Source organism: Gopherus flavomarginatus, chromosome 9, assembly GCF_025201925.1.
Source record: "Gopherus flavomarginatus isolate rGopFla2 chromosome 9, rGopFla2.mat.asm, whole genome shotgun sequence".
NCBI lineage: Eukaryota > Metazoa > Chordata > Testudines > Testudinidae > Gopherus > Gopherus flavomarginatus.
In genome coordinates, this window is record NC_066625.1 from 55,579,968 (window position 1) to 55,604,525 (window position 24,558).

Here is a 24,558-nt window from a genome sequence, read left to right on the forward strand (position 1 = left end):
GGGGTGTAACATGTCCCGTCTAACTTGTGCCCACTTGGCACGTTCTTTAATAATAATACCTAGCTCATACAGTGTGTGTCTCATCAGTGGATCTCAAAACACTTTACAAAGGAGGTCAATATCTTTATCCCCATTTTGCATATGGGGAAACTGAAGCACAAGGAGGGAGGTGGATAAGTGTGCAGGGTGCCTGGCAATGGAGAACCCTACCCAATGACTATAAATACCATGAAACCTCTTCAGCATTCCTCATTTCCCAACTCTTAACTGGCTATCCCACACATGTTAGCAACACACCATTTTTCCTAGTATAGCCATGGCCTAGGGGACCATAGCAGAGGAGGCATTTTTTTGCTGTGTGGGTCTGACCTGGGAGGCAGCTACTGTCTCTGAAGTCGGATAGGGGATGAAGGGCCTTGGTGCTGCTGAGGATCATGTTCCAGTTGGAGTGGGCTGCCAGATGAGAAAGGTGGAGCAGGGACTAGAATAAAAGCCATGCAAGGTTGCAAGAGGTAAAGATTTGGCTACCCCGCAGGTTCTAAACCCAGGGAATGCAAATAGGATTCTGGGGGTGGCAGCCACCTCTCTTTGGGGCTAGATGGGACGGAGTCCCAAAATTATTCTTCCATTGTAACATGGTGTTACAGTATGGAAAAAGCTGAGAAGCACCGAGCTCCAGTCCCTACTGAGAGACAAGGTGCAGCCAGCATAGCTGAGGAGGGGAGGAGATGCAGCAGATGTGAGGTTCCCTTCCTCCACAAATGGTCCTCAGTTCCCTCTCTGTGTCACATGGAAGCAGGAGAGTGATCATTATGTAGAGTATTTGGAGATGGAAACTGTTTCCCTTTCAACCCTGCTAGCTTCCAGCTCATCCTCTTAACTGCTCAGATAAGTCTGCTTGGGGTCTATAGTCCATCATTCCATCCTTTGCCAGAAATGTTCCTTCCCCCATCCAGCATCCCGGAGCTGAGGATTTGGAGAAAGCCTTGCCAAACTGGAGCCTGGACACTAATGCCTCTCCATTCCTGTTGTACAACGGCGGGAGAAAGGCAGGCTGGATCCAACCTGCCCCCGGCCACTTGTCTCCTCTGAATTAAGCTGCCCTCCCTCCGCGGAGAACTCCTCCAAACCTCTGTTCAGCGACCCGGCCTGCTGAATTATTGACGAGAGCTAATGTGTACATAGGTCGGCACGTCTTGCTGTGACCTTGATATTCCATTTCAGTGCAGATTTCCCTCGCGGCTCCTTTTTCATGTGTTGGGGCTGAGTTAATCTGTTCACGCTCATTCGCTCTCTCCCTCTCCATATCTTCTCACTGTCCTTTAGGCTCAGTAACTGGCTTCTGGGGAATGAGTGCTGTGAGGGGAAAGCACCCCAACCAATGGCAGGGGCATGGGGATAAAAAACAGGAACTTGCAATTACAATATGTCCCAGGGGCCTGGTTCTGCTCTGACTTACACCAGCCTTCCACTGGAGTAGCACTAACATGATTATTTCAATGACAGTATCACCAGGAAGCCCCATTGTGCTAGGTGGTGTCCAATCAGGAAGGGTTCCTGACTCAGAGAGGTTCCAATCTAAATAGACAAGGGGTGGGAGAGGAAACCGAGGTTCCAATCTAAATAGACAAGTGACTTGCTCAATGTCTCACACAACAGGCCAGGAATAGAGGCCAGGGCTTCTGGCTACCAGTTCAGTGCCCTAGCCACTGGACGGCAAAGTTCTTTTCTTTTGTGGTTTCCAAGGAGTGAGTAGCCTAGGGGATCCTCTTCCTGCCTGATGCTCAGATTGTCAGCCTGGATCTCAGCATCTGCCATGCTCTGCCTCCTGCGGTGAATTCAGGTTGCATGCGCCTCTCTCTGAGGTATCATTGTAAAGTTCCAAGAGAAATGCAAAGCAAATAATAATCATTAGGAACCACTGCAAAGTGGGGTGAGGGAGAGGAAAGGAAGAACGAAAGATGGGGAAAGTAAAGCAAGAAGATGGGAAGGAGAGCACTGGGACAAGACTGGATTCTGACTTGGGGAACAGTGGTTGCAGAGAGAAAATCTCTTTGTGTTTGCTTTAAACAAGTGCTCCCCCAGTGTTGCGAGGGGTGGAGTAGCATGGGTGATAGTGCTATGGATACAAAAGAGCAAGTGTGAACCAGGCTTCAGAGTACTGCGGAGGAACTCATCCCGTTGGAGTGCTGGGCCAAGTCTCTGAGACCTCTCCGGGCACTGAGGTGGGTCTCAGCACCATGTCGAGCCCTGATTTTCTCTTGCTTGCCCCATGCTTAGAGAGCTCCTTGTGTCTTCCCCTCTCCTCCTCGGCAGGTGCTTGCTTTGCCATCAATCCCCACTTCCTAACAGGGAATCCATGGAACCTTTCCCTCTGAGCTGAAGCTGCTGAACGTGTCTGTCTCTAGCAGCTGCGTCTATGCACCGTTGCTCATAAATGTTCAGGTAATTTAGTGCCTGCAGTGCACTAAAGCAACAGCCCTATCAGAGGCTCTGCTTAGACACAAAGGAGTCTCGGCCTCCAGCTCTTATGTCACTCACGTGGCCTATAAGTCTCACTAAGCAATGAGATCCTGGGTTCATGTCTTAGGCCATTAACATCTCATTTTAACCCCTTCATGGCCTTTTGTTGCCCCTTGGCCCCATCCCAACTCCTACCCTGCTCCTTCATCATGCTGTATCAGGGTTTCTCCCAGATGTGAATGGGGAACCGGTGCTCTCAGTCCAGTTCCTAGAAGGCAACTGCCAACATCACAATCAGCATTAATTAGCCCTCTCATCAGCTGTCTCAGCAGAGTGTGGCTCACAAGTGTCCCAGAGCATCTGCAACAGCCCTACATTTAATCAAGCTGTCCCATAATGGAGAGGATCTTCCCTTTGGTCTCACAGCCAGCCACGCCCTCCATCTGCTTCTCTGCTTGGGCTTCCTCTGCCTCAGATTGCGTCCTGCTCGATGCTAGCTCCTGCCTGCTCCTTGCTGCTGTCTTTTGCTCTGCTCTGTTCTGCAGCAGACGTCTTCTTGATTCCTCCGTGGGGCTGCCTGTTTGCTGAGTTCTGAGAGCGAGGGTGGGAGATTGCATTAGATGGGGACACGAAGAATCGCAGCGTGGGGACAGGGTGTGTTCCCACGGCCCATTCCCAAGTGAAGGCCCACACACAGCTCTGAAGTGAGGATGACAGACAGCACATTAGCCCCTGCCCAAGTCATCCTCACCAAGCCATGGCTGAGTCATGCCTGACAGCAAGCACCACTTGGTCACCAGCTCTGCCGGGAGACCAGCCTTTCTTCTAGCCCCATATTGCCCCTGAGCATTGCTGCCCCCTATATGCCCAGTAGCAGTACATGGCATCTCCTGGGGTGACTGATTTCCACTAAGATGGAATAAAATGGGAGTAATTTTACATGAGCAAACAAAACCGAGGGCCAGAAGCAGGCTGGAGGTGCAGTACTTGTGGGCGTGAAGCACATCCATGGTGTTAAGGCTCAGGGTGGGATTGTGGCGTGTAAACCACTGCCTAATAAGGTAATAGAATGTAGAATTTAAGGCCAGAAGGGCCCACTGGCTCTGTCTCCCAGGCCAGGAACCCAGCCAGCACCTGCATGCCAAACCAACAGCTGAAATTAGACCAAGGTATTACAGCCCCAGGAAACTAACCTGTTATATGCCACAGGCAAAGAGCAGGAGGGTGTGAGCTGCACCAAGGCCCCTGCAATGGCAGAAAATTGTTCAAGTGAGATATACCCAGATAATTCCAGCAAGTGACCCACACCCCGTGCTGCAGAGGAAGGTGAAACACCCCCCAAGGCCAATCCAACCTGGGTGGAAATTCCTTCCTGACTCCACATACAGCAATCAGCTAGACCCTAGCTCCACACCAAGGGTGACTAAAGGCATCACCCCTTATGGGAGTGTGCTACAGAGCAGCACCTACAGCACCCTGTGACTGTACAGCTTATACTCAGCTCTGTGGGAGAGGCTGGACCCATGGCCCCAGGCCTCCTCCTTTGGAACAAACTCATACCAAAGTGAGCCGGAGGCTTCTTGTGCCTTTTTTCCAATGCTCAGAGCTAGTTGCCAGCTAGTCCTTAGCACGGGGTATTTTTGTGGTGACGGTGCTATTGTCAGCGGTGCGTTTGGACTGTGTCTTCTGTTACTTTATAGAAATTCTACTGAACATTGCTGTAAGTTACTGAAGTTTAAACAAGGAAAAGCACGCTCAGGCAGTGGTGCTGGAGAGAGTGGGGCTTTCTCTGCATGATTCCCATGCTATGGTGGAGTGGGAGCTGCCGGGTCTGTCTCTACCTTAATGCTCTTGTATTTGTCTTGAATAGGACCTCATTGTGACTGAGGCTGGCCCTCTCCTGATGATCTGTAAAGCTGTGATGGATTTCTCTAAAGGCAAAATAAATTAAGGGAAGCATCTTACTTGGATCTGGATCGAGGTTTAAAGTCAAACAGGTACTCCATCGAGGACCTTCTCTGTCCTGGTACTATCTGCCTTAACCGTGTATGGGCTAATGACTGTAGTGGCATGCCACTTCCTTATGTTGTGCTAGATGCATGTAGACGAAGCCTTTCCAGGTTTTGAGGGACAGTATCTCCAAGAGCAAAGCACCCCTAGTCACTAGTCAATATGTTCCCCTTATGAGCAGGTTCTATCTCCCTAGAGCACAGCACAAGCCCAAGTGGTGCTGAGGATGGGGTCTTTCATAACCTAAAGATGCTCCAGCTCCCCAGAGTCCAATCGGAAACCCTGGAGAAAGGAGCATGCTCCATTTCTCTACAGCCCCAAATGAGGCCAGGGCATGTGGGGAGCCATTTCCTTTGTAACCTGGACCAGCTAGTTCCACCCACCCTACAGCCCAGAATAAGCATGCTGTCCAGCCCGACCTAGCATGCTGGCACCACCGCTGTGGCCCAGAGTGAGGCTAAGTGACGCTGAGTGTGCTGTCCTGCCTAACCTAGCCTGCTCCATCTTTCTCCAGGCCGCCCTGGGTGGCGTTAGAGGGTGCTATGCTGCGGTGGCTGCTAATCTGGACATGCTTCATTTCCTCACCCCCTAGCCTATCACAGGAGCAATGTGCTATTCCTCACAGTGCGGACATTTCCTATCTACCACAGTGCTGGGATCCTTGTATAATTTGCCTTTTAAAACGATAATTCCCCATTAAACAGAGAGATTTAGCCTAATATAAGTAGACAGATCAGTCAAGGCAGTAATATACTCCAGTTCCCAAATGTTTAGTTTCCTTTGGCTAAACTTGCCTGTAAAAGGTCTTTTTCTCCTCCGTGGACGAGAATAACAGCTTTGACCTTGAAGGGAGGAAAGAGGAGGGTTTTTTACTGTTTTTCTTCCAAAATATTCAAGTGAGAGGGATTTTTGCTTAAACAATTTATGCTCTGTGGATAGATTTATTCCGTTCAGCTGCCAGCCACAAGAAAGCCCTGTTAGTCCCCAGGGCGTTTTTTCAGAACCAGTAAATCCTGCACATTAAATCTGCTCACAAACATGAGGGACCAATCACACTGGCTAGAGCCAGCTATGACATGGACAGGTGTCAGGAGTCTCCCACACAGCTGCCCCTGACACCACCACCTGCCACTCCACTGCTAGACCCCTAGGCAGCCATGGGACTTGGTGCAGATCTTCTAGTATGCCCTGCAGCACCCCTATTATTCCAGTCCTGAGCCCTCCTGCTGCTCTGCTAAGCAGCTCATTCCCTCCTGGAGCACCTGTCCTGAGCTCCGCATACAGCTCTGCCAATGCATCCCACTCATGGCCTTCCCACTGCTCCTTATGCCTATAATGACCCCTCACAGCTCAGCTGCTGTCCAGCAATCCTGTTCTTTCAGCCCTGAGTCCTTACACATAGTTCTCTGTTCCCAGACCTGCATAGTTCTCCTACATCTCATGCTTTTGTCTTACCTTGTATGGAGGTGCCTATGGCTGTTCTACAGTGTATGTGCTACTTGTTGCTGCCCTTCTGCTGCTGCTCCTGGATTTATCCCTGCAATTATAACTCACTCAAACATTTTGGGATTAAAGTATGTGTAAAAAGCAAACAATGCCATACACAACAAAGCTGCTTTGTACTGTGGTGTTGTCCATTCTGACAAAGCCCCTCCTGACCTCTACCCCCAACCCCTATGACTAGTGTGAACTTCCGCCTGGTCTTGCTTGTACACTTCTGTCCTGACTTTTAGCATCTCCACGGTACTGCCCTTTGGCTGACCCAGCATGGTCCAGTGGATGGGGACCTGGGTTCTATTCCCAGCTCTGCTACTGACTGGCTGTGTGCTCCTAGACAAGATGGCTCTGTGTCTCAGTTTCCCCTCCCACCCATTGTCTGTTTATATTGTAAGGTTTTGGGAGCAGTGACTGTCTCTCATTATAGTGTGCTTCAGACACTAAAGCCCTTCAGTCAGGGATACCATAATACAGATAATAGTCACTAGTTTCTTTTTAATATATGATGTCCATTAGGATGATATTTAGATTGCCAAGCTCTTCAGTTTGTGATCTGAGTCATATTTGAACCCATGGTATATCTTCAGGGATGGGCAGCCAGTTTGCTTTGCCACACTAGTGCTTTTTATTTCCTTACTGCTTAGATTTTCTGTCTCCTTCTTCACTCCGATGGATGCCAGCACAATGCTTGAGGAAAAGACAGGTGTAACTTCTGATCCCAACACCTCAGAACTTTGGGGGAGGTTTGAGTTTGGCTCAAGGCCTGCCTCTGACTGTGTGGTTTCATTTGATAGACTCTTTACTGCAGACAGCCAGGTATCTCGTCTGCCCCTACGGAAGTGCCGTGTTTCACCAACAGCTTAAACAAATACTGCATCTTTGCAGGACCCAATGCCAAGGAGAGTTTTCTCAAATAATGTACTCTTTCCACACACATGAATCTATCTCTGCTTTATACATACAGTAGCTATGGCTGAACATCGGATAGCTTGATTCAGTTGGGATGTTTATTCTTAGCTTTATCTAACGCTCTTTGGTCATAAAATCAGGTGGGGGGATCTAACAAGAACAGGATTTTTCACACCATTTCTGGTACTTCCTGTATTTCTGCAACTGGATGGAATCAGGGAGCCCGGGGAACCACGTGGAAATGAAAGATAAAGAAACTATGCATACCTTTTCTGAGCTTCATAACAGTTTCGGGTCAAAGGTTCAGGTCTCGGTTCCTATTTTCATAGAAAAAACACCCAATTTTCCATGAATCGGTTTACTCCTCTCTAACTATAGCACCCATGTTCCATCTAACTAGCTAAGTTACATGCTGCTGTGCCTAAATCTCCTGGAAGCTTTTGACCCATGAATAGAATTTCCACCGTGCTCACCCCATTAACAGATGTCTAACAATAACATCTTGCATTCCCATAGCACTTTTTTACATCCCTAAGGATCCCAGTGTTGTTTGTATATAGGAATGGCTGCTACCACCCTGGAAATGGCATTATCGGCACCTCTCAAGTGGAAGGTGGGAGCACACAGTCACAACACTGCATGACAATTTTGGACAGGAATTAGAACTAAGTAGAAAGGAAGGCTTTTCATTCATCCCCCAAGTTACCCTTCGAATCTGAGGTTTGAACAAACCCCAAATTCAGAGTACACAGTCAGAGCTGCCAAGCTTCACCTAGGTTAATGCTGGAACCATGCAAAGCTGCTAGTTTCTATCATTTTGAACCGTATGATGCCCCTTGTTTGCTCAAAACTGGTCCCACGCTTTTTGTTGTGTGTATTGCAGTAACACTTGAAGACTCACCAGGGCCTGTTGTGATAAATGGGCCTAAAAATTTGCCCTAATTGTGAGTTCAACTGTAATAAACAAGTGTAAGTTCATAAGTTGTCACAATAACCTATAAGAACAAATGTTGGTGGGAAAAGGTACGAAAGGAAGACTGAATTAGTCCAAACAGAAAGGCCTCCTGATATAACTGAAGGACTGTGTTAAGTTCATGCTTAGTAAACAAGAGAAGTGTTGAACCAGATCAGTGAACCAAAATTGGGGTGTTGGAAACTAGGCCTAGTTGGTGAACAAAATAATGAGCGGCTGGGCAATTCCACCACTACTCCCTCTGTGGGTTCTTAAAGAAAGGGACTTGGGAGAGGGGGGGATAATTGGCTACCAGAGCAAGCTTCACCATCATGGCTGCCATTCCCATGATCTCCTGATCCTGAGAGAAGTCTTGACCTGACCAGGCCAGAGAGAGGGACCCAGATAACATTGCCACCTTTACCGGCTCCAGCTGAATCTCACACACCACCTGGGATGAAATGGGATCAGACTTTAATCACAACAGCTGCCGCTCATCTCAACTAACTTCATCTCATTTCCCCAAAGGACAGTCGTTACCATCTTTGGTACCACCCAAGAGACCTTCAGACGAGGGCTTTTTTCCTCTAAAGGTTCTCTCCAGCTAAAGGGAAAGGAACAAAGGGTCCTGGTAAAATGAAAGCCTCACTTAATCCTTTGTATTTCAAATGCTTTGACTGTTTTTTCCTTCTTTTCTGTATCTTTAATAAAAGGTTAAAAGGATTTTTAGTGGTGTGTTTGCCATGGCACTAAGCAGGCTGAGGTCTCTGTAGACCAAACCCTGAACCTTGTTAGCAATATTTACTGTTGGACAGCGACTAGCTAATGTTAACACCACTAGCCCATCGTACCAGGCAGTGTGGAGACCAAGTGACTTGTCCATGGTCCCACAGCAGGGCAGTGTCAGAGCCAGGAATGAAACCCAGGTCTCCAGAGTACTCCCATGCCAATGCCCTATCCACTAGACCACACAGTCTCCCTGGGCTCAGGGTCAGGTTTTTGATGGAACATGAAACCAGGGGAGTTTTGCGTGGTTTAGGGGTTACTCCAGAAAAGGGTCTCACAGCTCTCTGTGACAAATCATGTATCCATGCTGGGTGTTTGTTCAGTACTGAAGAGCGCCCCCTATTGGCAAGAGCCCTTTGCTATTTGTAGCATATGTGCACTACTTGATATGTAGATGTTCACCATCGCCATTAGCAAACATGCCCTTACTATAGACCAGATGGAGCAGCACACCTTGAGAAGAGGGTGAGATGATAGTAAAATCGTCACTGCAGGGAGAGAGGAGTTATCTAATAGACTAAGCAAGTGGCTGAGCACCAGGTACTCACAAATGCTAGTCCTGGCTCTAACACCGGTTCCCTCTGTGACCTTGTGCAAATCACGTAACGTCCTCTCTGCTTCAGTTTCCCTTCATTTGCAGAGGAGATTATAACCCTTAGCCACTCACAGGGGTGTCGGAGGGTTACTCAGTTAATGTGCGGCTAGCACTTTGAAGAGGGAAAGAGATACATTAGCGCTGATTATTATTTTATTACATCTCCCTCCCAAACATACTGTCACCCACTCACAAATGTACTTTGCGCCCGGAGACCTCCTGTCACTGTAGTTAGATGTTGCTCTTTCAGTCCAGGTCTAGAAGTGCCTCACAGAAGTGGGTGAGTCTCATTACTCCAAGTTTGCACCTAGGCACAGCAGTGACATGTTTTACCCAAGCTGAGAGAGCAACTGGTAGTCCCCAGAGATAGGATCAGAACCAGGTCTTCTAACTCTGCAGCTGCTGCACCATGTGGCTTCCTATGGGTGCTTGGAGCACAGGAGTCACCTGGGTTCATTTCTACTATGTAAATGTGCTTTCCAATGGGAGCTTCCCCCCACTGCCCTTCCTTCTGATACTTCATTTAAATACACGCTAGAAACACTGCAGATGGAAACAGCCTCCTGATATCGGATCATCTTGTCCGTTCTCTTCACGACTATTCCCTACCGTAACCTGTCAAGCATTGTCCAATGGAGTTATAAAAGATGCAAGCAGTGGGGCTTCTGCTTCTTCCCGTGGGAGGCTCTCCCGCAGCCAAATAGATCTCTCTGTTCACATCTTTCACACGTACTGAGCCCATTCTACTTGTGCTGCATATAAACATGTGCTTAATTATCTTCTAAGCAGGGGAGGGCAAGATCCAGGGAGCCTTTTGCTGGGAAAGTAAAGAACTTGTAAAGACCTTGACCCTGTCTGCTTTGGATTGCAGCCATTGGACCCATATTTCCAACCACTAGAGCCATCCAGGGAGACCCTCCCACAGTCCTTGGATGCAGGGCTTTCACAGAGGATGGCATAGTCCAGTCATGATTGCTTATTCAGCTAGATTTCGCAGTGGTCTTTGGTACAATGGCCCATGGGATTCTGTTGACCCTGTTGTAAACCCTGGGCTTGACTGTACCATTAAGATGAAGTTCTGGGTGGTGGAGATGTGGAGTAGAGCCGCCTTGCCCCACTTGGAACTCTAAAAGGGATCGTACCATTTTCTCCCACAGAGCTTATGGTGGATGTGCAAGCTGCATGATCCCTCTAGGTGGGGCCCAGCACTCCTGTCTCTGAACAGAGATGAGTCATGTCCTCATCCCCTTTGGGGTCACCTGCTTGGGATGTTAGGAGAGAGCATTCCCCTGCATTTAGGGATGGGGCCTGGTCCCTGGGTGAGACACAAAGAGGGCTAGGCTCCATACTCCCCACCATAAAAAGATCAGTTGCAGACTGGACCAGGCTAGATTTGAAACAGCCAGTGGCAATGGTTCCCCATGGCCACAGGGCATGTATTTAAGGTGAACACTTGGATGGCAAGAGTCAATGAAGCAGCACACAATTGTTTTTAATTATTGTAATGAAGGTGTTCCTGGCAGGAGCTGCGGGGCCTCACGTGACCCCAGCAGCCACAGCTCCTGTTTTAGCACCCTGCTGAGTGTGATGTTGCAAGCACAGCCAAGAGAGAGGTGTTTATTAAGTCCTGCCTTTTAGACTCACTCCTGCAACTTCATAGGTGTGGATTTCATACCAGAGCCAAGCCATTAGGGGACTCCCAGCTTTATCCCAGTGTCAGTGGGGAACTGCTAGAGGTCAAGCAGATTAGCAGAAATGCACTGGAAAAACAAGCTCTCTACAGCTCCGCAAGGGAAATGGATTGCAGGTAGATTTTAGGGCCCTTTTCAGCACTGTTTTCTCCAGTTTTCTAACTAAAGTTTTCCCCATGTGTTTGAACAGATTTAAACCCCAGATTTCTCTAATTCTAGTCAGAATCTGAGCCTTTGAACCAAGGAGTGTAACTGGATTGACTTTCCAGCAGAACCATTTTCCTCTTTTTAATTCTCTCCCTCCTCTTTTGCATGACTTTAGTTCTCCCTTCAGCACCTGTTCACTCTTTTGGCACTGTCCTGTTTTGCAGGGGGTCATGTCCAGAATTGGATGAGTCGCCACAGACACTGCAGCACCGTGAATAGGATTTCATGACACCTTAGCTCGACCGGGGCAGTTCCATCATTCCAGCGTGAAACTTCTGGGCCAGAGCCATCATCTTCTTCCTCAGCTGGGGAGATTGCCTGAGGTTGCATGGCAAGGCTGTGAAGGTCAGTCAAGACGGTAGGTACCCAGTTTTTCTCATTTTCGCCTCCTTTTCATGTAGAGTTTCATGTGCTGCAGTGGGAAGGGATAGCCAGACCTCTGGGCAGCCCTGTACTTTCCCCCACTAGAAATGAAAGCTCTTCTAAGAGCCAGACCCCATAATGCCTCCCATAGGCAGGACTGCCGAGTCCAGGGCTGATCACAGGAATCCAGTTCTACCCCCTGACATTGAGCCAGAGGCTGTGGGGTCCCAAGTACCTCAGGGATACACCCAGGAATGGGCTGGGGAGAGGGAGATGGACTGGAGGATTAAGGCAGGATCCTTGAAGTCCCATCTCAGTGGACAAAGGGAACCCCAAGCCAGCTGTGAGTGAAGAAGATGGCCTGAGTGAGGCTTAGATGAATCCATGGTGAGCACCTCAGGCTGCGTCACAGTGTGATTGGGAGCTTCTGGAGAGAGAGGCCGGGTGTCATGTGGCTCTGAGTTAGGCAGTCTGCCCAGCACACCCAGCCAGCTACTGAAGAAAGGGCTGGTGGCTGGCAGGGAGAAGAGGAGGACAAGTTTGTCTGGGCCCAATAGAGTCAAATATTCAGAGCAGGGACTTGAACCAGGGTCTCCCACATCCCAGGTCAGTGCCCTGACTGGGCGATTGGCTGCTCTGGGGGGAAGAGGCTGTCCTTCAGAGGGCTAGAGATGCTGTTGTGCCATGCTGGTCTATCAATGAACTGGAACTATCTGGACCAGCCGAACTGAGGGCCAGATTGTGATACTCTGACTCACTCTGGGCCGGATCCCCACCTGGTGTAAATTGGTGTAGCGCCATTGACTTCACTGGAGCGACAATGATTTTCACCAGCTGAGGAGCTGACCCACTGAGTAGCATCTTAACTCCAGGAGTAATCTCACTGAAATTGATGGGACTGCTCTTGCTGGGCAAGGGGATTCAGACCTGGCCTAGGGGAACAGGAGAAGCTGCTGGTTCCAGTTTCAGGGAGTTTCCCATCCTTGAGCAGAGTGGAACTGGAATTTCCCCAACCATGGGCAGGGTTCAAGAGTCTGGGGTCCTTATTTAAAATGAGGAAGCTAGGAGTGGGCAGCGCTGTTTGGCACCAGGGGTACTAAATATGGGGAGGGATGGGAGTGGCCATGGAAGGAGGAGGCACAAAGAGCACGGATGAGGTCCAAAAGCACCTGGATTTGTTCCTACTTGTAAAGACCTTGACCCTGTCTGCTTGAAGACAGTCACTCCCCAAGGCACAGACACACTGGGCCAGGAGGCCATTCCCTTTGCCCCACGTTTCATCGTTCTTCTGTCTGGCACAAACCCCAGCCAGCCAGCAGGGGACGCTAGGGCCACCTCCTTCTCGAGCCAAGGCCAGCAATGGAGTGGGACAGGAGCAGAGGGTCAAATCCTCACAGTAACTAGATGTTGTTCTATAAAACAGAAAATATCATAATGCCACTATATAAATCCAGGATCTGCCCATATCTTGACTACTGCGTGTAGTTCTGGTTACCCCATCTCAAAAAAGAGGTAGTAGAATTGGATAAGGACAGAGAAGGGTAACAAATATGATGAGGGGTTTGGAACAGCTTCTGTATGAGGAGAGATTAAAAAGACTGGGACTTTTCATTTTAGAAAAGAGAGAACATGGGGGTTGGAGGGAGTTGATAAAGATCTATAAAATTATGAATGGTGAGGAGGAAGTAGATAAGGAAGTATTATTTACCTCCATCACATAACACAAGAACCAGAGGTCACCCAATGAAATTAAAAGGCAGCAGGTATAAAACAAACTTAAGGAAGTTGTAGGGAGCCAGGGTGGCTTCCCTCCGAACCTGAGGGTAAAGAGCCGCTCTCTCAGCCTGCGTGGACGGGGCCAGGCCAAGCTTACTGCACCCCCCGGAAGGGGAGGGGTGGGACAGGAAGTACAAAGGGCGGGGCCCTTAGCCCAGTCAGGGCAGCACCAGGGAGGGAGGCAGATGCAGACCGTGGGCTGCTCCCTTCGGACCCTGCTGCCGTGCCAGGGGAGGCCCTGGACCAGGAGAATCCTGACCTGGAGGAAGGACTGGGGCTACCGGGACTGCTAGCAGCCGAGTACCCGGAGGAGCTGGAGGAGCCTGAGGTGGAGGGGGAGCTGGAGCTGCCCACTGCCAAGTACCCGGAGGGACTGGAGGAGTCAGAGTAAGAACTGGAGCTGCCAGCAGTGGAATACCCGGACGAGCTGGAAGGACCAGAGGGACTCGCTCAAGGGACCGGGTAGGAAGAAGCCCAGGGACAGAACTGCACAGTGCAGTGAGACTATTTGGTCAGCGTGTTGCGGAAGGACCCCCGCTGACCCAGTGGAGGGACCCTTGCCCCACCACTGTCAGGGCCCTGGGCTGGAACACAGTGGAGCTGGGTGGGCCTGCGGTCCCCTACCTGGCCAACCCACCTTGGGTAGCAAAATCCCGATAGCGTGCTACAGACCCTTGCCGACGCTCCCCTGCCTGAGGGGCACGCTACAGACCCTTGCCGACGCTCCCCTGCCTGAGGGGCACGCTACAGACCCTTGCCGACGCTCCCCTGCCTGAGGGGTGCTACAGACCCTTGCCGACGCTCCCCTGCCTGAGGGGCACGCTACAGACCCTTGCCGACGCTCCCCTGCCTGAGGGGCACGCTACAGACCCTTGCCGACGCTCCCCTGCCTGAGGGGCACGCTACAGACCCTTGCCGACGCTCCCCTGCCTGAGGGGCGCTACAGACCCTTGCCGACACTCCTCTGCCTGAGGGGCGCTACAGACCCTTGCCGATGCTCCCCTGCCTGAGGGGCGCTACAGACCCTTGCCGACCCTCCTCTGCCTGAGGGGCACACTACAGACCCTTGCCGACGCTCCCCTGCCTGAGGGGCACGCGACAGACCCTTGCCGACGCTCCCCTGCCTGAGGGGCACGCGACAGACCCTTGCCGACGCTCCCCTGCCTGAGGGGCACGCGACAGACCCTTGCCGACGCTCCCCTGCCTGAGGGGCACGCGACAGACCCTTGCCGACGCTCCCCTGCCTGAGGGGCACGCCACAGACCCTTGCCGACGCTCCCCTGCCTGAGGGGCACGCCACAGACCCTTGCCGACGCTCCCCTGCCTGAGGGGCACGCCACAGACCCTTGCCGACGCTCCCCTGCCTGAGGGGCACGCCACAGACCCTTGCCGACGCTCCCCTGCCTGAGGGGCACGCCACAGACCCTTGCCGACGCTCCCCTGCCTGAGGGGCACGCCACAGACTCTTGCCGACGCTCCCCTGCCTGAGGGGCACGCCACAGACTCTTGCCGACGCTCCCCTGCCTGAGGGGTACGCGACAGACTCTTGCCGACGCTCCCCTGCCTGAGGGGCGCTACAGACCGTTGCCGACGCTCCCCTGCCTGAGGGGCGCTACAGACCCTTGCCGACCCTCCTCTGCCTGAGGGGCACGCTACAGACCCTTGCCGACGCTCCCCTGCCTGAGGGGCGCTACAGACTCTTGCCGATGCTCCCCTGCCTGAGGGGCACGCTACAGACCGTTGCCGACGCTCCCCTGCCTGAGGGGCGCTACAGACCGTTGCCGACGCTCCCCTGCCTGAGGGGCGCTACAGACTCTTGCCGACGCTCCCCTGCCTGAGGGGCGCTACAGACTCTTGCCGACGCTCCCCTGCCTGAGGGGCACGCTACAGACTTTTGCTGGCGCTCCCCTGCCTGAGGGGCACTACAGACTGTTGTTGATGCTCTCCTGCCTGGGGGGTGCATTACAGACCCTTGCCAGCGCCCCTCCCTCTGCTAATTCCCCAGTGACAGAGGCATGACCCAGGACAGCCAGTAAGGCAGTAGTTCCCCACCGCCCCCTAGTGGCTCGGTGCGCCAACCGATACGGATCACAAAGTACTTCTTCAGACGACGCACAGTTAACCTGTGGAACTCATTGTCAGGGGACATTGTGAAGACCAAAAATATAAATGGATTCACAAAAGAATTAGATAAATTCATGGAGGATAGATCCATCGGTGGCTTTTAGACAATATGTTAAGGAATGCAATCTCATGCACTGGGTGTCCCTAAACCACTGACTGCCAGAAGCTGGGACTGGATGACAGGGAATGGATCTCTCAATAATTGCCCTGTTCTGTTCATTCCCTCTGAAGCATGTGGCACTGGCAACTGTCAGAAGACAGGATATTGACTAGATGGACCATTGGTCTGACCCAGTATGGCCGTACTCATATTCTTATGTCCTTCAGTAAAGGGAGGCAGAGTTATGATGGAAGGAGACCAAGCAGAAATCAAAAGGACAGAGTCCTTAAAAGGCATCCCTTCTGAGAGCAGGCGAGCCAGGCATGCTCAGCGAACAGGTTGTAGTGGTAGGAGGGAGTTTTGTCATTAGAAATACAGTCTAGATGGCTGGGAATGTGATGACAGTGAAAACTGTGAGGTTATTTGCCTAGTGGGTGTGAAGGTGTCAGATCTTATGAACCATATACTATGGATTGTTTTTTAGAGAGATCTCAGAAAGAGCCTGTGGTTGCAGTACGTGCTGTGTTAGTGACATAGGGGATTGCAGGCGAGAGCTCCTGGAAGCTAAATTTAGACAAGGCAAAAAGCTTAAATCTAGGTCTTTGATGGTAGTTTTCTGTGATGGGGAGGAGCTCCAGGGACTGGAAATAGCAAAGGAACTGACAGGGTGTTACCACATGCCTGTGTGTGGCAGGGCAGAGTTCCCAGAGACTTGGGAGATTGGGGTGAGGGGTGGGGGGTTAGCAGCACCCTGTAGGGGTATGCTGTAAGGAGCAGACATATCATGTAGGCATGTATCAGGTGGTCTGACCGCACCTGAAGGTTGGTTGTACCAGGTGGTGTGTTCAAGTCAAGCGGTATTTAATCTGGCCTTTGCCTTGTACGTGTCATGGGGGTGCCTTGAGCTATAGAGAAGACTTTCCCCCAGCCCACAAGATACATTTGTGCTGTGGGAAGGAAAAAACAAAACACTATGTGAACACGAGTCTGTTCCCCAGCACTCTCTCAGGACAATGCAGTGATGCTGGACTGTCAGCATCTCGCCAGGCCACGGCCTCTGAATGCACTGCCAGATGCAGCCAACTCCTCCCCAATGCACCCTGCCCTCACCTAGACTCTAGCTCTTGAGGCTCCCCACAAACACTTGCTGCTGGAAGTTCGCTGTTTCCAGGGATCACATTCAGTTCTGATATAGGTGACTGCTGGTCCTGTCCCAGTCAAAATTGCACCCGCTTATGCTGGGTCTTCGGCCTCGGAAGGAATTGGCTAGCCTTATTTGCTCCCTGAGGAGTGCAGATAATGGCGTGCCCATGTGCCTGCTAAACTCTTTGCCATCGAGCCTTCATGAAAGGCAGATTATCCCACCAAGTCCATTGCCGGCTTATCTCCACGTTTTCGGCAGGCCTAATGCTTCTAAATCGTGTTAACCGGAGCCTGGCCTTCAGTCCGACCTTTGCGCTCCCCCCGCCGCTGTGACCCTCCCTTCTCTGTCCAAGGAGTCAGTAGGGGAGGCTAATCTCCTCCTCAGGATCTTGCTCTGCTCTGACAGCAGGCCAGCACTCACTGGATAAAGAGCTGGAATAAAGCTGCGAGAGAGACTGCTGGCTCAGGCTCAGCTTACTGTCTTATTGCAGTGACTCTGCTTCAAGGCGTTTATGGGATTAGGGCCAGTAAGATCACTGCAGGCAGAGACAAAACAGACTTGTCCTCTAAGAAGCCATGGCAAAATGGCTTGGCCTGTTTAACTTCCATGATCCTCCGAGTTTGGGTTCACGGTCTGCTGAGGGAGGGTTAAAGCCAACATTGCCCACCCTGCAACCAGCATTGGTACGTGACCCAACACCCCCATCAAAGGAGGGATAGGCAAGGCACAGGCTGGATGGGCAGCCACTCATTGTGCCCTGTGTCAAGAGGGCACAGTGATGCTGAGGGAGTTCCACTGCATGAAGCACCTGTGCCTGGCCCGAAGGTTCTATGCACCAGGACCCCATCCTCAGCAGCACAGGCAATCTGAGGAGACCAGCCAGCCAGAAGACAAGTTCCACAGCCCATCCACAGAGAGCTGTGGAGATCAGGGGCAAAGAGAGACAAGGATGCCTTGGGAAATAGGGAAGGGAAATAGATGTGGGGTCTGCTTTGCTGATGCATGGAAGGAAGGCCAAACAATTCATAACCTAAGAGACAAATACATCTAAGGTTGGGCCTGAGTCAGAGGGTATAGGAAGGTCACGGGAATGAGAAATTCCTTCACCCCAAAATGTTGTTTGCTTTTAGACTGTCATTAGAAAACCCTCTCATTCTCCGTCCAAGCAGCCTCACGTGGACTGAGAATGAGCTGGTATCCTAATACCAAAAGATACCTCGTTGAGGGCATGCAAATACATCACTCTCTCCTCCTCCTGCAGCAGTGACAGTGCCATGATCCGGGGTTGTCCATTAAATAACGTCCCTTTTAGCTACTGGAATCTTTGACCACTCTGTCTGTTTGGTTGACTATCCAGGATTGCTTAATAAGAGAAGAAAGAACATGAATTATTTATCCACTAACCTCCTCCCCCACCCCATCCCAGCCTCCTGCAATCTGAAATGTAACCATGTCAACATTTTTGCCACCTAAGTGGTCATGGAAACTGACACGCAAACTCCTGTGCTTCCCAAAGCATCTTATACATTGACATGAAATTGTGCTTAGCAGATGTCACTAAACTCCTTTGCTTTTGGTGACAATACTGTTTCCACATTAACTAATGTATTTCAAAAGGGGTGGCGGGGGTGGGGGGGATCAGCGGGAACATGACAGGAAAAAAGGATTGGAAATGTGGCATGAACAAAATATGTGCTGGAATGTGCTGTCAAAATTTCATTGCCACTTGTTTAGGAGGAGCCACCCATAACTCACTCCTAGCTGTGCCGCTCACCCCAAATGCACAGTATTTAAAACCTGACGACACTCCCACCCCAGCACAGGGTTGTGATGTGTTGAAGCTGACCAGTTTTCTTGTTATTCCAACAACGTGATAGGACAACATAAGCATTTTACATCTGCTTGAATATACATCGTTCCCTTTTATTACCACAAATTCCTTCTCGAGGCGAAACATGCTGACTCCCAGCCCCTGTGCATGATGACCTGTTTAACCTCAGCACCACTTTCAGAGCTGGTCAAGTCTGGAGAGATCAAGTGTCCCAGCCTTGAGCCTGGGTTTGAGGTGAACGTACTGTTTCTTTTTAAAGGGGAGCAAAGGCTGACCAAAGCGAGGGGCACATGTAGACAGAATGTAAGAAGCTGCCCCTATCTATTGCCCAGCAGGAGGACCACATGGGGAAATGTGAGCTGGAACCCGAATTAGCTCCTTGTCCACTAAGCTGGTGGAATTGGCTGCATCTCAGTCCATCCAGACCAGTGGTTCTCAAACTGTGGGTCAGGACCCCAAAGTGAGTTGTGACCCTGTTTTAATGGGGTCACCAGGGCTGGTGTTAGATTTGCCGGGGCCAAAGCTGAAGCCTGGGGGTTTGAGCCAGGGCTCAGGTTACAGACACCCTGCCTGGGTCTGAAGCCCCTGAGCTTCCACTTTGCCCCTCCACCCCCAACCTGCACTTGAGGTCCCAGCTCCTGGAGGTCATGTAGTAATTTTTGTTGTCAGAAGGGGGTTGCAGTGCAATGAAGCTTGAGAACTCTGATCTAGACCCTTATAATCCCATGAGGTATGGATAGGGGACGGGGAGCTGGGGTTGGAGAGCAGTTAATTTTACAGCTGCAAGAGTGGCCCCTGCTGACCAGGTTGGAGAATTGATGCTCAGCAAGGGACCTCTCCTCACTCCTATCCTGAGGGTGCTGCAGAGGTGCAGGGACTGCATGCATGTGTCCAAAAAGTGAGATCACTGCAGAGCATATATGGCTGCAGAAAGACAAGGGTTAGATCCCAAGGCACCAGCCCACCAGACGAATCCTGAACGGTCTGCTAGCCAGCCCCCTTTCTTCAAATAACTTTCCCATACTTCAGAGACATTAAACAAGAGCAGAGGGCAGCTGGGATTCTAACCCCAGTGGATCTCCCACTTTGGTTAAGGGTGGTGTGAAGCCAGGAGATGGTTGAACTCTCTTCTGGAAAGGAGGCAGATTGGGGAAAGGGGGAATATTTATCCTTCGAGGAACCATCCCAGGCTTTTCTGACACCAGCAAGAGGTTCTTTCCCAAACCAGTTTGCTGAGTACTAGCTGGTACTGGGAGCCTCCTGACTTCTGCTGAGTCATTTACCTCTGGCTTTCTTTCTCCCATTCTCCTTTCCCCATCTTTATCAGCAGCTAATGAAACAGGCCAGGAGAGACCCAATCCGTATAGTAATTAAATTTACTTAGCGGGTATTCAACTGGAGTAATGAGAAGTTTAATTCAATGATTAGTTTTTTCTTTCATTAATTAAAAATGGAACAATGGCGCAATTACTATGGGCTGAATTGATTCTTCTCTTCGAGAGATGCTGATGGGAGAGGGGGAATTTGTTCTTTTCTCCTCCCTTCAAAGAAATCTGTTTGGCTCCTCGCAGTCCTGCACCTATCTGGGCCCCTCTCCAAAGGCTGGGATAGACCAGGGTGAGTGTGTGTCCAAGTGCATGGCTGATCCGAGGTCAGAGTTACACAGTGCTGCATGACCTGGCGGGAGTTGACTCAGTGACAGACAGAGGCAGTTAGAGGAATGCAAGGAATAGCTCGTGACTGGGCTGGTTCAGGGGACTCCAGCTTCAGGGAGCACTGGAGGGGAGGAGAGCTTTCTCAGGCAGTGGGATCTGCTTCAAGAAATTGTGGTGAACTGTAGCTGGGACTGAGGCCTGGTGCTTGGAGCTGTGTAGGACTCTGAAGTGGTGCAAGATAGTATATGTTAGGGCTGCAGCCTGGTAGAGATGGTCGCTGGGACAATGGAGGGCATCTTGGCTAGCAGAGGGTATCTAGACATGTGGAAGTCATTCCAGAGGGTGGCCATTGGTTGTGGTGGTCTCTGGGGTGGGAATTACCCTGGTAATAGTGGATGTGATTGTGGTGGTCTCTGGAAGGCTGGATGTATTTGTAGGGTACTGGAGCTGGTAGTGACAGTTTGTGGTCTCTGGAAGGACATGGGGCAGCCAGAAGCTAGTTTACTATGTAATCCCTGGCAGGACCATATAGGACAACAGATCCTGGCGGCTGGAGAGAAAGAGGATGGCTTTTGATGGAGGAGAATGGCTGTGTAGTTTTCTGTGGGGCTGGATTGGTTGTGAGGTCTCTGGGGAACTGAAGGGCTTTCCTGGTGCAGAGCGGTGTTGGACACTCTGCTGTGTGAGTACCCAGGGCAGTGGAGACTATGAAGCTATGCCAGCTTTTGCCTATGTAGACCCAGGCAGGCTGCTGATGAAGAGAGACTACGTGAGAGGCTGCAAGTGCCCGAAAACAGCTGCAACCTCCTCCTACAGGAGAGGTAAAGCCCAGGAAGCAGATGGTGCTCACCAAGAAGGGGCATGGCCAGATTCACTGATGCAGCAAGCACATCCACCTCTGCCATGGGGCTCCAAGGGAGCCTCAGCCACAGTTTAGAGCTGCCATCCCATGGAGGAAACCTAAGGACAGGCCGGCAGGAAAAGCCCCACCTTCAATCCCTCTGGGTGCATCGCCCCAGGTTAGCACAAGGAGGGGTGACTGACCTTTGGGCTGTGCCAGGAGGGTGGGGCCTAGTTGCCGTGGTCTCCAGAGCATTTTAGTGAATGTTGGGCCAGTGGAGTTGTAATTTCAGGCATTGCTGAATTCAGCCCGGCCCAGCTCCCACTGTGAGGTCAGTCAGTCGCCCAACATTTCTCTGTTGGATGTTTGTGGGACTCAAGCCCCTGCACAGTTCAGCATTGCAGGCAGGGGACTGGGGCAGCAGAGGGCTGTTGTCCTTAAACAAGGGGCATTGGCAGGGCTGTGGGAGGGCTTCCGACTGATACTGGCCTGTAAAGCACACAGGGGTAGTACAGATCACAGACAAAGGGAGGAGGACATGTGTTGGGAAGCCGGATGGGAAAGCGCCGAGGTGGCTCAGGATTTGCTATTGGGTAAGGAGACTTTTACCTCTGAGTCTCCAGCCTGAACCCAGCTGGAGCTGGGTAGGTAGCAAGCAGAAGCAATTCATTCCTCCCTGGTAGCTGCGTGAGAAAAGCCCGGGGGCTCTGCACAGTCCTAATGGACAGGTGTCCGCAGCACAACTCACTGGCATTAATTGGCCCCTTGGTGGGCAGGATGAACAGAGAGGCCAAGGACCAAAAGGATCTGGAAGCCGAGTTCCCCTCCCCTCCCTAGAGATGCTCCCTCTGGGTCACAGGTGGGTGTCAGGTGCCTCTGTTAGCCAAGCCCATTCATGTGGACCAGATTCAGTTTGGAACAAACCTTGCCAAGGTCTGTAACCCTGGCTGCTGCCTCCCCTCTGGTACGCACATCATTGCCTGCCACCCCTCTGAAATGGCCGGGTTAAGGCTGTGGGCCTCTGCCCCACAGACAGGCACTGCAAGGAAGGGTTAGTAAGGAGGCTGCGGCAAGGTGAGGCATGAAGGCTCTCGGTGATTCAGGGGTTCGAGGCATTGAAAAGCTGTGGAAAATTGTTTTCTAGGGGCTCGTCTGATGAGACTTAAGGCCTGCAAGCAACAAACGCTCTTCTCGCATGTCTTGGCACAGGGCAGGCCCTGCCAGGCTGAGTGTCTTTCTGCATGAGTGCATGTGTGCATGCTGCTAAACCTGAGAGGCCACTTGTTCCTGAACCCAACGGGGGGAACTCAGCTTAGCCCATCAGCCTCTTTCATTTTCTCCTTTGCAAACAAATTAGTAGAGCTGCAAGCAATGCTGGAGCTGGGCAGGCAGGTGCTTTGCTCTCTGTGTTTCATGGTCTCTCCTCTCCTTAGCCCTCCCTCCTCTCTCTTTCCTTTTTTATCCCTCCACCTCGGCCTTACTTCTTCCATATTCCTCCATTTTCTTTTTCTTCTCTTCCCAGCCTCAATCCTTTTCTTTCCTGGTCTTCGCCATCTTGTTCCCCTCTCCTGAGCTGTCTGGCTCCCATTTAAAAATTCAGGGCCTGACTCGATTACATTAATGCTGCTCTGGAAATATGAATGGGCCTTGAAGGGGCAGGAGATGGTTTTGAGATAAGGAGGGAGCATGAGAATAGCTGCTAAGACTGGCCCCTATGCAAGGGCCTTCCCCAGCTGGTATATAAGTGGCTTAGTGCCTCTGTATCAGTCCAAAGTGGGAAGGGAGAAGAGGATGGGGCCGGGGCCAGGGCCAAGAGTAGGGAGGGAGGAGATGGTGACCCACAAGTAAGGCTAGCCAGAGCAAGCTTCACTACAGCTCGTCTCTGTGGAGGGTCTGTAGGGAGTTACAGAAGGCAGAGCATGAGATAGAGCCACCCTATGGCTGCTCTTACTTAACCTGAGCTAAGCAGGCCCCCTGAAAACAGAGAGCAGAGATCTCTTACAGCCACTTTTGTGCTGCTCCAAGAGCATGAGTAGCTGAGAATTGGAGTGATGGATTTTAACATGGAATAACAGTTAGAGGGATTTTACTTGTATTATTTGGTTGCCTGGTTTGGAATTTGATTGGAAAATAAGTTGTTGGGTTGTTCCCCCGTGGTAATAATTATTTTATCCTGCTCAGGGCTCTTCTGAAAAGAAAACAAACAACTCCCCCCCAAACCCAATGAATATCCACATGCACATTCATCCCAGTGAGCAGCAATCACCTTCTACCCACTCAGCTGTTCCCTGCTGAGCCCTCTGCTAACAGGGCTTGCTGATAGCAGAAATGCACTGCACCGCCCCTGAAGCGACAAGGCAGGTGGAGGGGCAGAGAGTGAGGGGATTAATAAATGGATTTTAAAGCAGCGCATCTGGTTGGCGAGGCCTGTGGGGCTGAGGACGAGAAAGAGGAGAAGCAGAATGGTGGATGCGCTTGCAGAATTATGCTTGCGCAACAAGTGTTACTTTAAACATATCAGCATTTCTGAGCTCCCTGGGATAGATAACCAAGGGCTGGGGAAAGAACTGAGGCTTTGGGCAGCTATGAATAAACATATGCGGTGCTTCAGCTGCAATTCTGTGAGGGGATCACTAATCAGTCTTTGTTCTGTTGGTTTATTTATTTAGACCACTTGATGGTGCCCCTTAAGGGTACTAGCCAGGGGAGCGCAAGGGAGTGGAGCCTCCGAATTCCAAGGCAGCTGTGCTGTGGGTGGCACAGGCCGTCGGTTTGGGTGGCAGCTTGGGAATTCAATCAGATCCAAATCCCAGGCAGTGGGTCTAAAATTAAGAGCATTTACTTTTACTTGTAAACTGCTGAGCAATTTGGCTTTTGTCTCCTCCTTTGCTGGTCGTTTGGAAAGGTCCCCCCACCTCCAGCCAGGGCTAACGAATGGACGTTTTGGAGGACGGAACTGATACCAGGGCTTTTCCTCCCTCTTGGAACTTATTTCTTCTGTAAGATGTTTCTGCTACCTGAGTGCACTTGAATGAAAGGGGAGTCCCTGTGCTATGAGGGAGGCATCATAGTAAGGAATGGTGTACTCTGGGCATTAGGGAGCCACCAGCAAGAGCAGTCCCAGTCTCTGTCAGCAGGAATCATGGTGGGAAGGAGTATAGCACACTGCTGTGTAGGAACTGCCAATTTTTCAGTCCCACCTGCCCGCAGAAAGAGTCATCTGGGGATAATTGTAGGGGCATTGAGTGAGGACGTTCCGAGCTGCTCCAGTTCCAATCTCTCCCAGCAGGCGTCATTGTAGAGAATGGTGTAGGAGTGCTGTCTGGGAGACCCCAGATAAGACCATCCATGCATTCTCATTGTACTCCCCACACACACCTGTGCGGTTCTAGGAAGTGGCCTTTCAGCAGAAAAGGGATTTGAAATTTGGCCATAAATATCTGGTGTGGGTGGAAGATTGAAATGCAGGTCCCTGTTCACAGTCAGTTTCCCCACTTCTTCTAGAGCTGGATTAAATAAGTAAATAAATTCAACTTTTTAGCCCTTTAAAGTCATAGAATTGTAGAAATGAAAAACGTAATAAAGCAGATAAAGAAGTTGTTTCCCAGGTTTGA

The 24,558-nt window shown here is 50.9% G+C and overlaps 1 protein-coding gene across 7 annotated transcripts in view; it reads left to right on the forward strand.

Moving 5' to 3' along the window:
* LINGO1 (leucine rich repeat and Ig domain containing 1) overlaps positions 1-24,558 on the forward strand; it is a 495,185-nt gene that overhangs the window by 292,021 nt on the left and 178,606 nt on the right. For 4 of the 7 annotated variants that reach the window (XM_050966999.1, XM_050967001.1, XM_050966997.1 and 1 more), the window contains one exon: positions 11,275-11,468. The gene's annotated coding sequence lies outside the window, so the exon portion shown is untranslated. Of the gene's footprint in view, positions 1-4,333; positions 4,461-11,274; positions 11,469-24,558 lie in introns of all 7 variants that reach the window. The other 3 variants (XM_050966998.1, XM_050967000.1, XM_050967003.1) reach the window with 2 other exon arrangements.